Raw genomic sequence first — 8,434 nt, 5'->3', positions numbered from 1 at the left:
AACACCTGGATATAGCCAAAACCATCGCGCGCATCGCCGAGCATTATTATTGGCCAGGGATGTTCAGAGCCATTGCCGGATATGTGCGGACCAGCGAGACCTGCCAGAAACACAAAGTGGCCCAGCAACAACCGGCCGGGAAGCTCCACGCAACCGACGTGCAGGTCACGACCGATCTCGTAGGGCCACTACCACGCTCACACCAGGGCCACATGTGGCTCTACGTGATGCAAGACCGGTTTTCGAAGTGGGTAGAACTAACGCCGCTCCGCCAAGCCACCGCCAGAGCCGTCACGAAGGCCATCACCGAGAGGGTAATATTCCGACATGGCCGACCAGAATCCATCCTATCGGATAATGGCACACAATTCACCTCGAAAGAATTTGCCGGGCGACTGCGGGCGTTTAACATCCAGCATAAGACCGCACCAGCCTATGCACCGCACTGCAACCCAGTGGAGAGGACCAACCGGACGATCAAGACGATGATCGGGGAATTCGTCGATAAAGACCACCGAGACTGGGACGAACATCTGCCCGCATTCCAGTTCGCCTTTAATACCGCCGTCCACGACGCCACCGGGTATACGCCGGCCTACATCAATCACGGGCGAGAGCTCGTACCGCCGTACCGCATCGCACCAGCCACTGAGAAAACGTCGCCAGATACCACGCGAGAACGGCTGGACGACGCGTATAAGATCGTCCGCATCCGACTGGCGAGAGCTTTCCAACAACAAGAAAAATATTATAATCGCCGGCGCCGAGAATGGAGACCGCACATCGGCGAATGGGTGTGGAGGAAAGACCACCCGCTGTCGAAAAAAGCCGACAGTTTCAACGCGAAACTCGCGCCGAAATTCATCGGGCCGCTCGAAGTTCGCCGAATCATCTCGCCGGTAATCGTCGATCTAAGAAGTAAGCGGGGGAAGTGGTATAGACATATACACATCCAGGACCTCAAAGTCGCAAAAACCAAAACAGACGGCGACAACAACAACTCGGAAGACGAAGAGAACGATACCCCCACTACCGCCGGGGAAGAATAAACCGCCGAAATCCAGGAAGAAACGGCTCAGAAGGCAAAGATGTGTGAATCCGAGAACATCCTCGCCGCAATTAACGAGCTCCTGGGCGAACCAGAGCTCCAGGCTCAACCGCCGCCGCCGAACATCTGCCGGATCGGCGATGAAACACCGCCGACGACCGACCGTCAGCCGACCGACCCAGCCAAACGACCACCCGGCCGGCCACCGAAAGTCGGGACGCTGATTCAGCGCTCCGACCGCGTGAATCAGCTGAAGCTGGAACAGCTGATACGGGCTCCACCACCGCTGCCTGCCCGCTCGCGACAACCCGCGAGCACACCAGTCCGCGAACGACCGCGGAAATCCGGGGAGACCGAGACCGGCAAGGACCAGCCGCGCCTTCTGATGCCGACCGGCCCGCTGCCGCCGCCACCGATCCAGGTTCAGGTGGAACCCGGAGTAATCTTTGACGTGCCCCACTTCGCCGTGCATGTGGCACGAAAATATAAGATCCGGTCACCGCAGGGGCATTGGGTGATGCGCTTCACGAAGTCCGGTGAACTTCGCTACCGCCGCCGTTTAAATTGAGCAGCCAGAGCGAAAAACACGCCGAACACCGCGTAACCGCAACCGTATGCCTCTAATTTCAGACATAATAAACCGGGGGGGTGATGTAACGATGCATCCCTCCATCGTTACCCGGCCATCGATCCGCCGGAAGTCCGCCGCCCGACAAACACCGGTCGGGCATAATGCGGAGGCGCCGAGCGCCCATTTTTAAGAGATAGAAACGGTTCGAATTTATAACCGCCGTTTAAGACGCGTCGTTTACCGGGAACCGTCGCCGCGCTCGGGTAACCGTATCGACCGTTCCCGAAACCGCCCGAGTCGCGCGCGGCGGTTCAACATTAAACAATATGTCTTAAAACAATCAGGCATATTACGCACGCGCACCCGCCGGAAAAGCGGTATAAATAAGAGCACATTTTTCATCTCGCTACCAGATCTTCCGCAACCACCAGAGTCTGTAAGACGCCTGGAATCCAGAACGATCCTGTAACCGCTCAAAGAGAGAGAAAACGGGGTTGGGAGTACCCAGCCTCCGCCGAGAGTTTGCGGCATGTCTGAGAGCGATCCTTCGAATTTCTACGACCGAGGAACACGAGGTTGGGCGTACTCAGCCTCCGTCGGGAGTTCTCGACACCTCGCACGAATCCGTCCACCTAAGTGCAACGGCGATCATCCAGTGGTAGGGAATTCCCTGCCATTGACGGGTGTTCCCGTCGGCTGTTGCACTCCTGCATTCCACGGGGAAAAACCATCCCGGACGAAACCATATTACGTTATCCGCGAACCAGCAGTAATTCCGTGACCGTCATTGCCGCGATCAGACTCGCCATTAATACGGCGCGCTTAGTCCCGCTCAAGGGGAAGGATCTAATCCTGCCGCGACATCGATCGACGCAATCGAATCAATACAGGCGCGTCTAAGGACCGCCCACCGGCCCGACCGAAATTATCGCCCGGTAGTTAGCGGCCTTTGCCGAAATCCAGATCCGCTCGCGTAATCGATATTATATCGAATTATCGAAATCGCGCTCCGCGCCGCGCATCCGTGCATGTAATTCGGATGCACCACGACCGACACGACCACACCGCTAACCGATTCCGACACTCACACATACACGAGTGCATCTTGTCGCACACACATCGTCATTCGCCTCACACATATACTGTCGATACATTGTATATATTACTTAGATATTATATGTTCGCACACACACACACACTTTCGATACATTGTACATCATACTTAGATATTACACGTTCGCACACGCACTCGCTTGCTTATCATCTCACTCACACACAAGCGCACCCGCTCACACCCATACAGCGTTTATACACATACACTCACTCTGTATACACACATACTTACACGCAATAAATTATATTCTACCTCACGTAGCTTTCGTTCGTCTCTCGATACCCTTTCACGAGCCCCGGATCCCGACCGAGTTATCCACGACCGCCTCGCGAAAGCGGTTTATTACAGATTATTGAAAACTGAATATTTTACGAAATATTTTATTTTTTATATCAAAATATGTCAGATTAAAATATAAAATAACTCAAAAAGTACTTAATGAAAAAATACTTTGTTATAATGTTTTGGAAATCTCTCGAGATAAGCTAATATGACGAAATTAATTAGTCCAATATGACTGGCCTATAAGTTGATATTATCATTTTGTATCAATATAAATTTATACACATAATACAATTAAATTTAAACACATTTTTTATATGCAGATTAAGATAAGACAAAATGATCAAGTGATGAGAAAGGTAGAATATTTATAACAAATCAGAGAGGGTATTATATAGGATAATATATGAAAACTTTTAAAGCATGTGAGAGGATTGGACCCAAGCGGAATCGAACGTGGAATCTCTCGATTATCAGTCTGAATTCTCCAAAAAATGACTTTGACCATTTTGTAGAGTGTTTGATAGACGGAATGCGAAAGTTATCGCGGAAGGTCTCGAAGATTGCAAATAGCAATGCTGCACATTCTCAAAAAAGTATGAGAGGAAGAAGAAGAAAGCAATGCTTAGTTTAAAATAGTTCTTGCAGAGGCAATCATTTTAAAATTATTGAATATCATACAAAAAATTTACTTATTTGAAAGAGAACAAAAATAAAGAAAAGAGAAAAGCGGCACCGAGAGAACTAAAGAAGTATTTACACCCAACAGAGATAAAATAAATTTATCAATGATTATATCAAATATATTAATATTGAAGAAAAATAATACAGTAAGAGTAAGTAATCTATTTGACAAATTCTTATGGAAATTAATGATATAAAAGTTGCAAAGGAAGCAAATAGCTAGTCTCAAACAAAAACTTTAGCATGTTGAAAGTAAATAATTTTTCAAATCGTATTCATTGTTAGCTTTCGGTTTAATACATTCCCGCACGCTTTTATATCTACTGTTTTGGCTCAGGTATTGACTTATTATTATAGTTTATGTTTTAATTTTTTAGTTTTGATATCTTTGAGCCTATACGATTTTATTTTAATTAATATTCAAAAATCAAATAAGAAGCAATGCATACAAATGTTATTTAGAAAAAATGTGAGAATGTATAAATTAGTAATGCAGTATATTAATAAAATCATTATATATACAGGGTGATTCAAAACAACCTTCTGTCCTTATAATGTCATATACTTGACACTATTCTAAGACGATTTTTTCTTTGCCAAAATTGTTTCCGAGGCTTAGTTTTTAAATTATAAGCCAAAATAGTTAACGAATTACGGGCCGCGTACACAAGGCAGGCAGGAGCGTAGCAACTCACCGTCCCATACTGGTGATTACGTGAGGCGCTCGCTGCCATTAACTGTTTGCTACATGGGGTGTATGTGTGAGAGAGAACGTATACGCGTATACACACAAATACACATTCTCTCTTTCTCACTCACTGACTCTTAGCTTGTATGTAGAGATTCGTTGCCCTTATACGACTCAATAAGTAATATTTCCGTGTGATACAACGAGTAACTAGCAAACTTTTTTTCACTCACAAATTGTACCACTTATCGAACTTTTACGTATTAATCCACGCACTTTATCGATAAACTGAATTTATTAAAAAAAAATGATGTTATTATACATCATTATATTTTCATATTTTATAGTTTTATGTTTTAAACTATCGAATTTACAATGTCGGAGGCTTCAGCCGATCACGGGACACATGATAGCGTCCGCGTCGATCACGCGTAATGTGATACATTCAGTTGTTCGGCAGCCGGCATGCCGGCAACGCTAGTACCGATATAACTTGCTTGTTGTCGTCGCGCAGTTTCCGCATCGAATAACGCGTTTCTTTCTTTGAGATATTTTAATAATTAATCGGTAGTAATCGGTAGATTGTGATTAACCGTTATAATCGTTAATAAATTCAATTTATCGATAAAGTGCGTAGATTAATTCGTAAAAGTTCGATAAGTGGTACAATTTATGAGTGAAAAAAGTTTGCTAGTTACTCGTTCTATCATACGGAAGTATTACTTATTGAGTCGTATGAGGGCAACGAATTACTACATAAAAGGTAAGAATCAGTGTGTGTGTGAGAGAGAGAGAGACAGAGTGCATGTGTGCGATCAACTGTTTGCTACACGCGATAGATGTAAAAGAGAAAGACAGAGAGAGAGAGAGAAAGAGAGTGCGTGTGTGCGATCAGCTGTTTGCTATACGCGATGGATATAAAAGAGAAAGACAAAGAAGAGAGAAAGAGAGTGCGTGTGTGCGATCAGCTGTTTGCTACATACGATGAGTGTAAAAGAGACAGAGAGGGAGAAGAGAGAGAGAGAGAGAGAGAGAGAGAGAGAGAGAGAGAGAGAGAGAGAGAGAGAGAGAGAGAGAGAGAGAGAGAGAATGTGTATGTGTGTGTATACGCGTATACATTCTCTCTCACACATACACTCCATCGTATGTAGCAAACAGTTGATCGCAGCGAGCGCCTCACGTAATCACCAGCATCGGACGGTGAGTTGCGCCACCCCTGCCTGCCTCGCGTACGCGGCCCGTAATTCGTTAACTATTTTGGCTTATAATTTAAAAACTAAGCCTCGAAAAAAATTTTGGCAAAGGAAAAATCGTCTTAGAATAGTGTCAAGTATATGACATTGTAAGGACAGAAGGTTGTTTTGAATCACCCTGTATATACAATATAATAGGTAAATATGCATATTAGGTTATACCTCACCGATAACTTTCACCTTGACATATATTGTCAAGGACATAATCTTGAGTAACTTTTCCTTATAACTTAACCGGCGGTCTCTTATAGTTTCTGAGATATTTAAAGTTATAATTTCACAATTTTAATGATTTTTCTATTATAAAATAAAGAAAAATAAAGGTTGTTTACATTGTATTTACGTAGATCAGACATGACAAAAGTGTTGACTTACATTTTTAGAGACAAAGCTTTTTGGGTTTTTTTATTTTCCACGCAAAGCGAGATTCAATGCAAACTTATATATCTAGTTTTTTTATAGTAGAGCCCACTGCGTCCACATATATACTTTCTCGTCTATACATGTGGGGCGGACTGTTTCTCTGTCTCTATATTATTACCCAAATGTTAACTTTAAATATCTCAGAAACTATAAGAGACCGCCGGTTAAGTTATAAGGAAAAGTTACTCAGGGTTATGTCCTTGACAACATATGTCAAGGTCAAAGTCATCGGTAAGGTGTAACCTAATATGCATATTTACCATATAATAAGATCATTAATCATACAACAGAATGCAATAGATTATAATAGAATATAATGTGAATTTGTTGGTATGAATATTTTATGTACAATCCGCGCTTCCTATTGTGGTGGCGCTGCTATCCTTCCGGTTGTTAGTTAACCGGCATACTCGCGACATCACGTTCTTATATTCTTGTATCCACAAACCAGAAACAGTGATTTTAACAAAGAAGAAAATATATCATCTCCAAAGACTTAAAAATCACGCTGTATTTCTTTAAATAATCCTAACAGGTTATGGGCCCAGGATTTTGAACCTTGTGGAGGAAATAATGAATGCACATGTAATAGTGAGGTTAAGTGCATATTCTAAAAAGTACGAGAATGACTTGCCACATAGGAAACACAACGAGAATAGACACTCTAAATAAAGATAACTATGACACATGGTGTGTACAAGCTGAAGCACTCCTTATAAAAAACGATGGCTGGGATTATGCGAATGGAATAAGAAAACGACCTGTAGTCATTGAAGGAAATGCAACAACGGTAGCTGCAGCCAGCACATGGGACATCGCAGATCAAAAAGCTAAGTCAGATTTTATTTTATCTATATGTCCGTCAGAATTAAAACAAATTAAAGGATGCCGGACAGCATATGACGTTTGGGAAAAGTTGCGTTCAATCTATGCATCCAAAGGACCTGCAAAAAAGGCGGCATTGTTAAGACATCTAACTTCTCACCGTATATCAAGTAATGATGATATTCGCGAGCATATTGATAAGTTCATAGAAATTATTGACAAACTTGCCGGAATGGAAATCGATATACTTAAAGATTTGCAAAGTGCTATGCTATTAAATAGTTTACCAGAAAGCTATGAAAATTTCAGGTGTGCAATTGAATCGAGGGATGATCTGCCTGACCTTGAAACTTTAAAAATAAAGATTTTGGAAGAATTTGAAACAAGGCATCAGAAGAAAATTGATGAGCACGGAGCTATGGCAGTTAAATCCAATTATTACAAAGCACAGAAACAAATGAGGAAAGATAAGACTAATAAAGAAATTTATACGAAGAGCGATAATAGAAAACCCAATAAATTTAAATGTTTTGAATGTGGCAAGATAGAACACCGAGCTGCAGACTGTTATTATAAGAAGAGTGATAATAAACACAGTGTAGGCAATGTCAGCGAGTTATTTTATATAAAAGAGAATAGTAATGCCTATGCAATAACAGAAGACTCAGGACAAAAATCTTGGTGTTTAGATAGTGGCTGTACAACACATTTATGCAAGGATAAATCAAAATTTATTCATATGAAATCAGCCGATTATGAGAAATTAAACTTAGCTACAGATGCTTCGACTGTGGTGAAGGCAAGTGGAAACGTGGGTATTACTACATTAGTTAATAACAAGATTAAACAAATTGAATTTAGTAATGTACTATATGTTCCGGATCTAAGGGCAAATTTAATATCTGTTGCAAGAATTATAGAAAAAGGTAACAAGGTTATTTTCGGAAAGAATGAAGCTGTTGTAATAGGCAGAGACAGAGAAGTTAAACTAAAGGCTCAACGTGTTGGTAATCTTTATTATATACAAGAAAAGGAAGAAATAACAAGAAATGTTAATTGTCAAAAGGATGACAATTTTCAGTTTAAGTTGTGGCATGAAAGGTTAGGCCATTTAAATGCAAGAGACTTGATGGGTCTTATGAAGAATAAAAGGGCCACTGGGATATCCATTAAAGAAGATTCAAGAATGCCTATATGCGAAGCATACATTCAAGATAAATTAACGTCTACACCATTCGAAAGAGGTGGTAAACAAAGATGTTCAAATCTACTAGAAATAATTCATTCAGATGTATGCGGTCCTATGAGCACCGAATCACTCGGAGGATCTAAATACATAGTGTCTTTTATTGACGATTATTTCCGGTGGACTGAAATTTATTTCTTGAGAGGAAAAGATGAAGTATTCCAGGCATTTAAAGATTTTAAAAATTATGTGGAAAAGCGTATAGGTCTAAAAATAAAATGTTTACAGACCGACAATGGACGGGAATATTGTAACGAAAGATTTGAAACATTTCTAAAGGATGAAGGAATCCAGAGACAT

Source organism: Polyergus mexicanus, unplaced genomic scaffold, assembly GCF_030449975.1.
Source record: "Polyergus mexicanus isolate NDT 795.1 unplaced genomic scaffold, iyPolMexi1.0 SCAF_8, whole genome shotgun sequence".
In the NCBI taxonomy this organism is placed as follows: Eukaryota; Metazoa; Arthropoda; class Insecta; order Hymenoptera; family Formicidae; genus Polyergus; species Polyergus mexicanus.
This window is presented reverse-complemented; position numbering follows the sequence as displayed.